The 14,520-nt window shown below is 40.6% G+C and overlaps 1 protein-coding gene and 1 long non-coding RNA gene across 2 annotated transcripts in view; both read left to right on the top strand.

Moving 5' to 3' along the window:
* The window catches only part of EXT1 (exostosin glycosyltransferase 1), a 313,610-nt gene that overhangs the window by 12,773 nt on the left and 286,317 nt on the right, over positions 1-14,520 (top strand). The window lies entirely within an intron of this gene.
* The window catches only part of LOC139186943 (uncharacterized), a 41,857-nt gene that overhangs the window by 5,548 nt on the left and 21,789 nt on the right, over positions 1-14,520 (top strand). The window contains exon 2 of the long non-coding RNA XR_011570631.1: positions 1-14,520. This exon is cut by the window's right edge and continues 21,789 nt beyond it. This is a non-coding gene — a long non-coding RNA (uncharacterized lncRNA).

Consider the following 14,520-nt stretch of genomic DNA (forward strand, 5'->3'; position numbering starts at 1 on the left):
GCACTGGGGATTCAACACTGACCCAAACAGACACACATTCCTGCCCTGTGATGGCCCCAGTCTAACGATTGGAGACTGATAACCATGTCTGTTGTGGCCTATGTTAGAAAGCTTTGGATCCTGGGAAGAAAACAACCTATGGAAAGGGGTGAAGATATTGGCTCTCAACCTGGGGAACTTCTGGAAACGGGGCCCAGGTCCTAGTCCTGGCCAATCAGACTCTTGGGGGATGAAGTTCAGGTGTTTAGAAACGCTCACCACGTGATGTGGATGCACAGTGAGAATGGGAGTGGGGCATTTACAGTAAATGTGGGGGCAGGAAGGCCCTGCTGGTAAAGGGACACTGAGCCCAGTCACTGATGTATCTTCACAGCCTAGCACTGTGCCTGACCCACCCACACTGGGCACTCAGTTTTTGGTGGGTAAATGAAAAAGAGAAATTACATTTATTTAAACAAGTTACGTTTATTTGTAAATTTAAAAAATTAATTTGGTAAATCACACTTATTCATTTATTTTACATGTATTTAATTACATTTCTTTAACATGTATTTATTTGATTACTGTGTTTAATCAAAATGCGGCTGACTATCGATTCAATGTATGGGTCTGTAAGTGTCCCTGTCTTTGGTTTACAGCCCAGGAATCCCCGTGCTCTCCCCAAGTGCATCATTTACTGATTCACCCAGTTTCTTTTTATTTCCAAAGGGGATATTTCTCCCAATAACCTTTTTCTGCCCCTCCACAGTAGTTTCCTTTCTTTTTCTTTTTTGTTCTTGTTCTGTTGAATAAGCTATCGGTGAAACCAAATTAAAATGAACTGACAGGCTTTACTATGTAATGTGAATCTAAGGAATTTATTGCTACAGGAGAAACCATTATGGTGTTTTTGTCATTTAATTTTAACAGTCTGTAGATATTGGGACTTTCTGTCCCCCCTTAATTGCAATTTTTCTCCCAAATGGTAGGTCGAATATAACTTTTGGCTTTCATTTCCTGCTCAGGTTACATCCCAACTCTGTTAACTGATATTGAAGTGTTGCCCCAGAGTATATAGTAACACGGTGCTTAATTGAGCTATCAGGCTTCTAATGAATTCATATTGAGATTTATCATTTAATTAAAAAGCAAAGGGGAAAAAAAGCAGAGGGAAGGTATTCCATTGTTTCTCTCATTGGCCTCCATTTCCTGCCTGTAAAAATCTGCTGACTTGTTTGTGTTAGCTTGTGGAATTGTTCGGATATTACGTAGAAGTATTCAAGGTGTGTAGATCAGAGAGAAGACACTGGATCACACTTACTTGGCTTCTTAGTAGGTCTTAAATAAGGATTCTGGTTTGGTGGCCATCATATGACACTTGATTAAATATGAATTATATTTTATGTTTTTACAAAGCTTGGGAAGGTCATTTTCCAAAATGATTTCTAGGTCTGTATATCTGAAGCAATCTGAAAATCTAATCAGAACGGATCTAATACCGAGATGCTTCAGCTTTACTGAGCAACAGAGAATAAATTTTTCTTGAAGACATCATTTCTTAAATGCCACATGCTCCTTTAAAATTCACACTGCATTAAAAAAGCTACCTTTAAGCAACACCTTTTATGATAACTGCGTTTTTAAGCATTGCAAGTGTAATGTTGCAAATCTGTAAGTGTAGGGTCGTCAGTCTTTTATTGATTCAGAGACTGGAAATGTATAATATGCTCTGTATTTAGATTGTAGAGCTATATTACATGTTTTTTAAAAAATTGAATAGTATTCTATATGAAGATAAAATTTAAGTACCTAAATGTTTAGTAAAGTTCAGAGAAGGAGTAGTATTTTCCTCCACTTATTTTAGACTTAGCCACCTCTAAGAAGTGACCCAAGTAGGGTAAAAGAGAATGCTGCTGCTGCTGCTATGTCACTTCAGTTGTGTCCAACTCTGTGCGACCCCATAGACGGCAGCCCACCAGCCTCCCCCGTCCCTGGGATTCTCCAGGCAAGAACACTGGAGTGGGTTGCCATTTCCTTCTCCAATGCATGAAATTGAAAAGTGAAAGTGAAGTCATGCAGTCGCATCCAACTCGTAGCGACCCCATGGACTGCAGACTACCAGGCTCCTCCATCCATGGGATTTTCCAGGCAAGAGTACTAGAGTGGGGTGCCATTGCCTTCCCTGAAAAGAGAATAACAAGGATGAAATATCAAAAGAGACCTTTCTGAAAAATTGAGATATAATTGACATATAACATTGTGTTAGTTTTAGGTGTACATCATAATGATTTGCCAAATGAAGATTTATATAGATATATTGTAGAATATTATATATATACACGTACTGTGCCAGGCTCCTCTGTCCATGGAATTCTCCAGGCAAGAATACTGAAGTGGGTAGCTGTTCCCTTCTCCAGGGGATCTTCCCAGTGCAGGGATCAAACCTGAATTTCCTGCATTGCAGGCAGATTCTTTACCGTCTGAGCTACCAGGGAAGTCCTCCTATATGTTAGCAATATGTATATGTTGTGAAATGGTTATACAGTAAGTTTAGTTAACATCTATCACCATACATTTTTACAACTTTTTTTCTTGTGCTGAGAAATTTTAAGACTTACTCTCTTAAGAGCTTTCAAACATATGTTACAGTGTTGTTAACTCTAGATACCATGCTATACATTGTATCCCCAGGACCATTTATCTTAAAACTGAAAGTTTGTACTTTTTGACCACCTTTTTATTCACAAGTGGTATTCATATGGTATGACTATCATATGGTATTTGTCTTTTTCTGACTTATTTCACCTGGCATAATACCCTCAAGATCTGTGTTGTCCCAGATGGCAAGCTCTCCCTCTTTCTTAAGGCTGAATAATATTCCATTGTGTATATGGACCACATTTCCTTTATCTGTTCTTAGGTTGTTTCTGTGTCTTGGCTACTGTAAATGATACTGTCAAAATAAATCTAAAGTTTTTATAAAAATAAGCTCAGAGATTAAGTGCTCTTAAATTCCAAGTATGAAGTAGGTATTCTAGGGGTGTTGGTGACACTTTGGGCCTCGCTGGGTCCTCAGGTTTCCCTTTACTGGTTTTCTTGCACAGAGTCCTGTGAGTTCGCCCCTGATTGGAGCTGGCAGGTCTGTCTGTACACACATCTGTGTGTCTTTGCATCTGTCTCTTCATCTGAGGAGAGGAGCCTGGTGTCAGTCATGCTATCGCGGTGTCAGTTTTATCTGGAAGGAGGAGAAATAAGTTCATTGGCGTCATCTTAAAGATCTGATGTAACTCTTGTATTATATAGATAAGGAAGTAGAGATCCAGGGAAGTTGGGCAACTTGCCCAAGGTCATGTGGCTGGTTATGACAGAACAGGGAATGGAGCACCTGCCTCTTGACTTCCAGGAGTGTGACCGTGTGGCATGGAGGTCATGCACTTGGGCTCTGGAAGCCAGGGGCTTGAATGGTGGTTCTGCCACCAGCCATGAAACCCTGGGTGTCTTCTTTCCTCCCATTTCTTCACTTATAACATGCGGATGATACTAACTCCTACTTCATAGGGTTGTGACTGTGAGGACTGAGTGAATATTACACATAAGATGCTTAGAACAGTGCTTACACAGTAAGCGATCAGTAACCATTGTTACTGTCGTTAATCTTCCTGTGCCATTGAATCACGTTTGTCTTGTACAGTTTCCGATTTACCCCTTGTGTCTATTTATCATCCCTTTCATTTCTTCCATTGGCTCTGTTTATAGCTCAGTCTAACTGTAACCTGCAGTGTGATACAGTAGCTTGCTAGTCATATAGAAGTTCTAGGTGGTTTGGCAAGTGCCCAGAATTCCAACCACCTGTTGTAACTGTTGCCAAAATACAACAGATTTTCATTTCCCAGAAGTTGTTTCACCAAGGATGCAGATCACTAATATGACTTAATGTCTTAGAATTTTTTTTTCTTTTGCAAACGTACACATCATGCTTCCCACCCATTCTGTGAAGCTGAGCGATGACATGAATCTTCTTGTTCCTGCCTCTTTTTTTCCTTATTTAAACTTTTTATTTCTTCTTGGAGTATAGCCGATTAACAACGTTCTGATAGTTTCAAGTGCTCAGCAAAATGATCCAGTCATACACATGCACGTATCCATCCTCGCCCACCCCCGCTTCCATCCATTGTTCCTGCTTTTTGAAAAAGCAGTAAAACACTGGCAGACGTGCCGGTGGCATCACCTGAAATGACCTTCTGAGCCAAACCTGCTTGAGACAGAGAAGATAATACTATTTGTTTTTCTTTTTTCTTTTCTCTCAATTCAAGTAGATGGAGGCGCAGTCCCCTCACGATGGGGTACTTAGCAAATCAGGAAGTGATAACAGTGAATAACTTTCTACTTTCCCACATTTGCATGATAGTTAACAATTGATGGCTTTTCTTTAGGAAGGCATTATCAGCTGCAGCAGGAACCAGACCCCTGGACCCTTTCTGCGTGCTAAGTTAAAGCAGCGCTGTACCTACCCTTGATGATAAACTTGTAATTGCAGTCAGGGTGAACGTTGGGGAGGAAATTTTAGCCTGTGTTCTGAAGATCTGGGAGGGTTCAGACACATCGTAATTTATATTTTCATTCTTTCTCTCAAGAGACACAGCTGCAATTATGAACAAACATGTGGTAGGAGCTGTTCTGAAATAACCATTTCTGCCACCAAATCCAGATGTGATCTGATTCCTACTTTATTCCATACTGAAGCGGGCCTGACTGTGTGATTAACATGTACCACACGGGCCACACCTTATCCCTTGGCACTTTATTACATCCTCCCGCCCCCAAAAGAACAGGATCGTATCCTTGTTGTAAATCACGGAATCCTATAGCGTGTTCTTTAACATCAGCTTTTGCAAAAGAGACTCTAGGGACAGTTCATTAAATGTAAGTGGGACCTTCCGCCGTCATCTCAAACATAATACTGCTTGGCTGCAGAGAATAAGCAGATGTGTATTTTATTCATAATAGCGACTCTAATCTTGTGTTTATATGTGGAGGAAATATTCAAAATCATTTTTTTTTCTGGGAATATTATTGGGTCGGTGTTGCATATTGTTTTCTACCAAGAATCAGGAACTTTTTTTTTTGTCCCCCTTTCCTTGTCCCACAGTGCGCTCATCTCTTCCCCACAAAATAAAAACTGCTTTTCTTTCTCCCAGTAAGCTGACTTGCAGATTTAGGTAGTAGTAGAGATAAAAGGATCATTTTGTATTTCCAGTTAGCTGATTTAATTAGATGAGGTGAACTAATTGGCTTTTTGACATGTCTTTTAACATCTAAGATACTTGCTTTGGAATTCCCAGGTACAGCAGCTTTCTCAGTCTGCTCCTTGGTTCAGGACTGGTGTAAAACCTGTCATTTGAAACCTGTCATTTGAATTCCCCTTGAGGGGGTAGAAAAGTGGCCGAGTGATTTTTCAGATAGTGGAGCATAAATCAACAGGCCCAGGGCATTCCCTGGTTATCACCAAGCTCATCAGCAGAAGCCTGGATTAAGCATTGCTCTGTCCGCACACAGCAGCTGAGGTGGTAACCTAAGGGCCTGTTTCCATCACGTGTGCACGGACTCTCTGAAGCTTCCTCACCCCTCTGTTAGAGGTCAGCAAGCTTTGGGGGACCTCCTTATGTCCTGTCATTCAGGGCCTGGGGAAGTTCTGGAATTTAGATTGGGGCAGTTTTAAACCTTACATCATTCTACTGTGCATTGTAATTATTTAGGTTTTGTCTCCGTAGATACCTGTTTTGTCTCTCTAGGTGTATACTTGGGTAAAGCTGGTTCCTTTTCCTTTGTACCCCCAAAGTTCACCCCCCACTTCAGTAGCTGACTTGCTAGGTACTTAGTTAAATCTTACTGCATTTGATTAGCCCATTGAAGTCCTTTCTTTGCTCTAGAAATTCCAGAACCCAAACAGATGAAGGTAAGACTATGGTGTATATACTGGAATTTTTTGTTTTTTAAAAAAATATTGTTTTTTAGTTTAATTTTTCTTTAGTATCTATCTTTTTCAAATACAGACCAAGGGAGCCAAAAAATTTACTGGGATCCAAGTACATAGCACCTCATTTCATGGTGGAAGAGTAACCGTAATAGGCTCTCTCTCTACTATTTGCCTCCAGACATCTTTTGATCACAAAGTTTTTTGGAGGTTTCATACTTTGTATTCTACTTGGACTTAAGTAAGACTTAAATCATAAGTTTCATCTTTAGACTTGTGTATTTGTTTTTCATCTGTTTTCCTGGTATTAACACAGTGCTGAGCATATAGTAGCTCCTCTAGAAATATTTGTCCAATGAGTATCTTTGGCCATGGTGACCTATAAATGTGGAAAGAAAGACTTTTGGAACTTAATAGAATTTTTTCATTTTGTTTGGAATAAGCAACCCAAAGGGGATATTGAATAGAAAAAGTAGGTTTAGAAGAATCCCCCCTTCTTTGCCCCCCCAACATTAGGTTAAGTATAGTGTTAGTTGCTCAGCTGTGTCCAACTCTTGGTGACCCCGTGGACTGCAGCCTGCCAGATTCCTCTGTCCATGGAATTCTCCAGGCAAGAATACTGGAGTGGGTAGCCATTCCTTTCACCAGGGGATCTTCCTGACCCAGGGATTGAACTGGGTCTCCTTCATTGCAGGTGGATTCTTTACCAGGTGAGCCACAAGGGAAGCCCTGTGAAGTTAGAGATTCACCAAAATCAGATGATGATTTGCAGCTTTGAAATAACTTGTATCTCTGACTGTCATTTTAGCTATGGGTAGGTTCCCAGTCGTAATTCCGTAATATCCTGCAAAGCCTGCTTTATGGCCCTTGAGCTGCACTGTGTTGTCTAAGGCCTCGGTTCTTGGCCAGGTACAGTTTCTATTGCTTCAAAGTTCACTTCCTCCTGGAGGGCAGGCCGAGAGAGAGAATTCCTTGTAGGGAAGTGTGGTGGACTTTCCCGACAGCTCCACAGGAGAAGAAGCCTCTGCTCACTCCTTTGGTGTTTCTGTTGCCCCCTCCCAGGAAGGGACCAGCCTTGCTGCTGGGACCAGAATCTCCATCCCCACTGTCTGCTAATGAATGGGGCACCGCCTACCGTGCTGAGCCAACAACTCTTGGTGCCCTCAGCCTTTCTGAACTCTAATCCCATCCTCAGAGACTGTACACGGAAGACCCAGGGATGCAGTTCTGTGGCCTCATGCACCCGGGGCTGTTTCCTGCCAGCGGGCTTTCAGCTTCCAGGGTTCGTCTCTAGGCTACTTCATTCTTTTCTTCCAGGCCTTCCATTGCCACTCACTTCTCTGAAGAGCAGCTCCTGTTATCTCCCACCGCCTTTTGACAGGGATGGGTTTTACACACCTCTTTTTTCCTGGGTCCTCTCTGGCTGTTAACCAGGGACTGTCAGAGGCATTTCTTTGTGGCTGTTCACGAAAACCCTCCCTCTCGTCTGAGTCACCCACCCTACTCTCTGCTGCTGCTTTTTAGTTCTTTAGTTCGTCTTTTTTTAGTAACCCTCCCTCCCTCCTGTGAGGGTTGTGTGCACATGCATACACACACACACACACACACACACGCTCTCTCTTTCTCTCTCTCTTCCTGTTCCCTAATTCCCTTATCCTACGTCACCCCTCTTATTGCCATTCAAATCAAGCTGTTCTAACTCTTAAGGGTTCTTATCTCAGAAGCTGGAGTTTACATTTAACTTTTAAGATAGAGCCACCCAAAGCTATAGCGTAAACCACAATCCAGTGAGTGTTTGAGAAAAGAAAGTTTTTTTAATTATGATTGCAGATTGCAGAACTAATATTTGAGCACTGTTCAAAGTTCAGATGCTACAGAAAGTGAAACTTACCTGTAATGCACCCATATATCATCTTGAACTGTTGAGTGTATCTATCCTGTTTTCAAGGCACATAGCATATTATTTATTTTCTTGAAAATAGGATTATTTTACACAGACACACACACACAATCTCCTCCTTTGTAATTTTTTTTTAATCGCTGAATTATACATCAAGCACTGTTCCATGTCAGTACATACAAATCTCTCCCTCGTTTTAATAGCTATATGGTATTCTATTGTGAAAATAATTCTTTGATTAGGTTACAGCAGGGTATCAAGTGTGGCATTTGAATCCTGATCGTAGTCTGTCTTCCTGTATATTTAGCCTCCATTCTTGGTCCAAGAAAAAGCGGTACACTAAGTATACTTCTAGCAAAATGAGTGTTTTTTTGGGGGGAGGGGGCGGGGATAACTAGTAGTTTAAGTGGTGTATTTTTTTTCAATTGCCTATGCCTGGTTAAAGATCTATTTTAAAGGTTAAAAAGCCTTAGGATTTTAATTGCTTTTTAAAATACAAAAATAATGCACAGTTTAGTGTGTCGATTTAACTAAAGGACCAAAGTCTGTTAACTGAAAAAACGTAAGTCTATGTACAGGAATAAAGAAATGTTTTCACAGAAATTGAGACTTCTCTGAGATTCAGAATTGCAGACAGTGAAATTTGGGGTGTGGCCTCTTAAATAAATGTAATTTGGAAAAGCTTTTTAGCACTACTTCACATAGTACTTTCAAAGTGTCTGTTTATTTTCTCTCTCGGCACAAGTGAGCACAAATCATAACTGGTTAGATGATATCAAAAGTCTGAGACTAGGGTAGGGAGTGGGTCTTACTCTGATTTGATCAAAAGCAAACAAAGCAAAAGCAAATGGAAAAAAAAAAGTCAAGTGTTTCTCATTGTGGGACTAAAATGCTGCATGCTGAGTTTTCACTTTCTGATTAGAACTGACAGTTGAACAGATATGATTTATGTCTTCGGGGTCAGGAAGAAACTGTCAAATTTTAGTGTGGCTGTTCTTTTCTCTGTCTCCCCCTTACTTTTTCCCTCCCTTAAGCATGACTGTATTAATCAGATAGCAGCCAGGGTTTGACATGTCCTTCTGTGGTGTTTGCAGACTAAGTCAGAACCGTGCCAAAAATCACTTTGCATTTTTCTGATGGAGCAGAAATGAACCTGTTTCATTCCATCTCAACAGCTTTACCCAAATGGGTCAGAGCAGACCTGCCTGATTTCAAGGAGGAGAGTAATGTGGGGTATGGTTTAATACAGGTGCCATTAAGACTACCCTCCCCACCCCCCTCACCTCCAGGTTTTATGTTTCCATGAATATTGGCCTTAATTTACCCCAAACAAGCATATGAATGACCTTGTTATAGTATCGCTTGCTGATTTCAGCTCCCGAGTAATAAGCCTGGGAGTGTTTTCTTTCTCAGCTCATCTAGGAGAGGGGAGCCGGGTCTTCTGCAGTTACTTTGTGATACATTTACTTTCTACCTGCTGGCTTCAAACAGTATTAATTTTTATGTGCTCCTTGTGCATTGTGTTTAATTAAAAGCAGTTCTATTCGCAGAGGTACTTGTAAGATTTTTTTTTCTCCCCGAAATGAATAAAACAAATAGGCATCTGGTATTTGTTTTGTATAACACAATCCCCATAAAATGAAGAGTAATAAAACATAATTATCTGTAAAGGCTTGTTTTATAAGCCTGAGAATGGGCTTGTTTCTACCAGCATTTAAAATTCTGCTCATACTATAAAGAATCCCTTTTGTACATTAGTACATAACAATAATAACAACAAAAATTTCCCAATTACATGCATGAATCCAGCCTTTTTTTTTCCCTATTATGGCGTAAATGACAAAGATTTGTCATCACATTCTCTCTAGGTAAACATGTTAGGCTAAAAAGGGGGAAATATTTACTTCCTGTTCAATATTCTGTTCAATTGGGATAGCTCCATTTATGATTTTTCCCCGTAATTAAAGAAACAATTTTATATCAGGTGTTGATTTTCTGGAGGGGTGGGTCACAAACCACTCTGTATATTTTAAAACCTTCTTTTCAAAAAAGCACACATCAAACTTTTGCATACATTTTGATAGGATTTTCAGATGTTCTGATCCTTGGTTAAAGATTCCTGCCAATGCCTGATAATTGTTTTGAAAACCATAGTTATAATCTGAAGCTAAGGTATTAGCTTTAGTATATGAATATCTGATGATGGAAATTTGCTCACTGGTTAGTAGCATTGGATTTAATTTTGGGGTTGGGCTTCTTTTGGGAAATGGAGGAGTACTCCTGTCTGAGGGAAGAAAAAAAACTCCTCAGATTGTGGAAAGTATAAAAATTATTAATTCAGAGGTGGATCTGTTGTCATATTGGATGGTAGTGCCTACATCCCTGGGGGCTCCTGTTCCCAAGACCATTTTTATTGTTCGTATCCAGTGCTGGGTGCGAGCCTGAAGTGGTGAATTCATCCTCTGAGGTTGTGTGTCCATTGCTGCAAGAATAAAAGAAGCAGTAACAAAATCATGCAGTGCAGTATTTCACGGTGACAGTTTTATGTGGTTGTGTGATGTTGCAGAGCCTTGTATGTGATATCGACCCCTTTCTCTTGAATCAAAGCCCAGGGTTTTATCGGAGAAAGGAGGCTTCAAAAATAACTGAGTCTACCACAAAGGTAAGCCCCTAAATAGTTACCCCATTCTGTCTATTATTAAACTAATTTCTTACAGGAAGTAATAAAGTACATATATCTATTATATAGTACATATACTTACGTCCAGTTTGAGTAATGATGTCTAATTTTAGACTTCTAACCCTTTCTCACCTTATCTTTTGGCATTGAAATTATACTAAAACATTCATATTATTGTGAGTGCAGATGAATTCAATAAGGTTAATACTTGGTTTCTCTGTTGTCATCTATTGGAAAACAAATAGCTTTAAATAAGAGCATTAGTTCCTTATCCAAAGTGGGGGGGTTGGATAGTCCACTTCTAGATCGGCAGTTACTTTGCGTGCTTACTTGAAATACCATTTTTGAACATACTTGGCAACTTAAAGTACCCAATTAAAAAGCTCTGTGGAAAGAGGAAGTCTGGGGATATATAATTAGTCCTTAGGATTCAGAGCATTTCCTTTATGTGTGGAAGGCCATAATATGAAATCACTGGACACAATAGCTTTATGCCAGGAACTCAGAATAGAAGGCATTTTCAGGATGGATTATTTTTGTACTCTGGGTCTTAAAATGGTTTATCCAAAGAGACTTCCAATCCCATAAAAATACTGACGGTGTGAAAAAACCTGGTTCTGTGCGTTCACAAAATTTTAGGTAGTTGACAACCATAACTAGCCATTTAATGAGCAAGACATAGCATTACACAAGCACTGCTGGCATTCTTACACTCTTTATTTTAGTTGATTGACAGCCTCATCCCTCCCACCTTTTATTTTGTTTTATTCTTAAAGGGATAAAGGTTGGGTTCCAGAAAATTGGCCCAATATGGTGCTGTTCCTTACCAAAACAGGGAAGTCTCCCTGGGTAAAGTCAAGTGAGCTGTATAGTCTGAGATTATTTATAGTGTTTACGATAGACCCAAAACACTAAGCACTTAATAGCTTTCCTTATTTACAAGTCAGATTCATCTAAGGGATATTATTCTTTATTTTTCTGCTGCTTGAAATGTCCCTTTAAAATAGATTATCGGGGGAATACACAGTGACAGAATTCGTTGGTGGCGAAAATGCAGGACAGATAAGCATTTTATTTTTAAATGCTCTGCAGTGGAAAAACTCCATTTTATCTAAGTAAAAACACCACTTTTTGTATAAGTGAAGTCACATACACACACGAATAACATAGAATGGGTAACTATATGTGAGAATGTGGCTTTTAGTTCCCAATTATATAATAGATGCCTTCCATTAAAGTTTGCGGTAAATGAATGTCTATTAAGCAAATTATTTTTCCCCACTGATTTCTATTGTAGAAATGGTGTTGTCTTTCACTAGGCCGCGAATGTAATATGTTCTCTACTAAGAATACTAAGAGAAAGGAAGGAAGGAAGGGAGGAAGAGGGAGGGAGGGAAGAAGGAAGGAAGAAAGCAAGAGAAAGTGAGAAGAGAGAAAAACCCCATCTAAAGGAAACCTGGACTTTTTAATGAAGCTTCTGTTGGATGTTCAAAGTATAGCCTGTCATAGTGTCAGAGTTAAGGTATGGTGTATGACTTTAATAACAAAATGGGGACACACAATAATATCCAAATTCTGAAGGTGTTATGCTTTTTCTTCACCCTTCCTCCCATTGTTCCCTTTGGAGAAGCAACGTCACCAAGGAAGCTTATGTATTATTTTAACAGCCTCGGCATCCTTGTCTCCATACTGTATAATCTTGACCTCCAAGTATTGTTTTGTTAACTTGAAGATGTAAGTTGAACATTACTCACCTCTTTCAAAACCATTTTCTCTTAACCCTTCACCAATTTGTTACAAGATATTTGCATGAGAAGTGCTAGTGGGTGATACCTAATACCTGGTGATTAAAACATCCGCACTTTGTTAGCAATAAAGTCTCATCCTCAGTTCAGTTCACTTCAGTTGCTCAGTCGTGTCTGACTCTTTGCAACCCCATGAATCGCAGCACGCCAGGCCTCCCTGTCCATCACCAACTCTCGGAGTTCACTCAAACTCACGTCCATCAAGTTGGTGATGCCATCCAGCCATCTCAACCTCTGTCGTCCCCTTCTCCTCCTGCCCCCAATCCCTTCCAGCATCAGAGTCTTTTCCAATGAGGCAACTCTTCACATGAGGTGGCCAAAGTCCTGGAGTTTCAGCTTTAAAAGCATCATTCCTTCCAAAGAAATCCCAGGACTGATCTCCTTTAGAATGGACTGGTTGGATCTCCTTGCAGTCCAAGGGGCTTTCAAGACTCTTCTCCAACACCACAGTTCAAAAGCATCAGTTCTTTGGTGCTCAGCTTTCTTCACAGTCCAACTCTCACATCCATACATGACTCATGGGAAAACCATAGCCTTGACTAGACCAAACTTTGTTGGCAAAGTAATGTCTCTGCTTTTGAATATGCTATCTAGGTTGGTCATAACTTTCCTTCCAAGGAGTAAGCATCTTTTAATTTCATGGCTGCAGTCACCATCTGCAGTGATTTTGGAGCCCAGAAAAATAAAGTCTGACACTGTTTCCACTATTTCCCCATCTATTTGCCATGAAGTGATGGGACCAGATGCCATGATCTTCATTTTCTGAATGTTGAGCTTTAAGCCAACTTTTTCACTCTCCTCTTTCACTTTACATCTATTGTGGTGCAATATGGATTGTAGAAAGCCCTGTGCTTTGGACTCCCAGCCCAAATACCTGACCTGGATTAAACACCAAGAGTGTATCATCAGGAGGGAACTATGCTTAACTCACACTTATCCTTGAAAAGGTTTCACTTGGTATGTATTGGTCAGTCTCTATTTTACAGGATGGTGAGGCTTAGACTTGTCAAATGACTTGCCCAGAATCACTCAAAGAATAAGATAGGGTTAGTGTTTGACCCTAGCTCAGATTGGGCTCAGGTACCTGGAAAATGCTTAACTAACACCACGCCTTGGATCTCAGCCTGGATTATGCTTTCAGAGTCATCCAGGGACTATTTTAAAACATTGCTATGCAAGGACTCAGCATCTCAAGGAGTGGGGTTCTGGGTGTCTCTGTCTTGAAGGTTTCACCAGTGACCCTGATGCTCCATCAGGCAACCTTGACAGTGGCTGAATTCTGTAACATGCCCAGTTTAGTTTACTGCTTGTTTGTAGAACTGCTGAACAAAGATCTGATGCCCACAGTCTTTGAGCCTATAGTTGGGTCAGGAAGATGGATGTGCACACAGCCAAGCCTGAGGAAGATGCCGTGTAGCAAGTACAGAGGTAGTGTCTTAATCTGGTCAAGCTGCTTTAACAAAATTCTACAGTCTGGGTAGCTTACAAGCACCATACATTTATTTCTCATAGTTGTGGCGGTGGAAATCTGGGATTAGGGTATAAACATGATTAGGTTCTGGTGAAAGCCCTCTTCTATGGGGCAAACTGACCCCTTCTTGCTATGTCCTCACATGTTGGAGGGGGAATGAGGGATCTGTCTGGTGTCTCTTTTATAAGGGCACTAATCCTTCTCATGAGAGCCCCACCCTCCTGACCTAATAACTGATTCCCCTCCCCAAAGGTCCCACCTCCTAATTCTACCCCCTTAGTGGTTAGGTTTCAGTATGTGGATTTTGGGGAACACAAACATTCAGACTGTAGCAGGTAGGACAGACTGCTTTGTAGTAACTCTGATGAGAGGGCTTACAGTGGGTCAGGTAGCATCTGGAACATGGTCACTTCAGACCATACCATAAACAGAATAAGACCTGTTTATTTTAGCTCAGTAGAGTTAGAATCTTTACTCTCTAAACCCTATAATTTCCTTGGTCTAGGTTCTCATCAAGGTTCCCAGGCAGGGATTTGGAGTCTTCCCCATTGAGCTTGTCTGGGAAAGCTTGGGTTATAAAACCAGTCATTTGTACATTTCTTTGATTCCCCCCCCCGCCCCCCCGCCAAACTGACAGGTATGTTCTGCCAGGTCCAATTTACTGGGGTTATTAGGTCAGAGATAAGGCATTAGCCAAGACTTAAGCAGGCT

This window comes from Bos indicus, chromosome 14 (genome assembly GCF_029378745.1).
Source record: "Bos indicus isolate NIAB-ARS_2022 breed Sahiwal x Tharparkar chromosome 14, NIAB-ARS_B.indTharparkar_mat_pri_1.0, whole genome shotgun sequence".
Taxonomy (NCBI): domain Eukaryota; kingdom Metazoa; phylum Chordata; class Mammalia; order Artiodactyla; family Bovidae; genus Bos; species Bos indicus.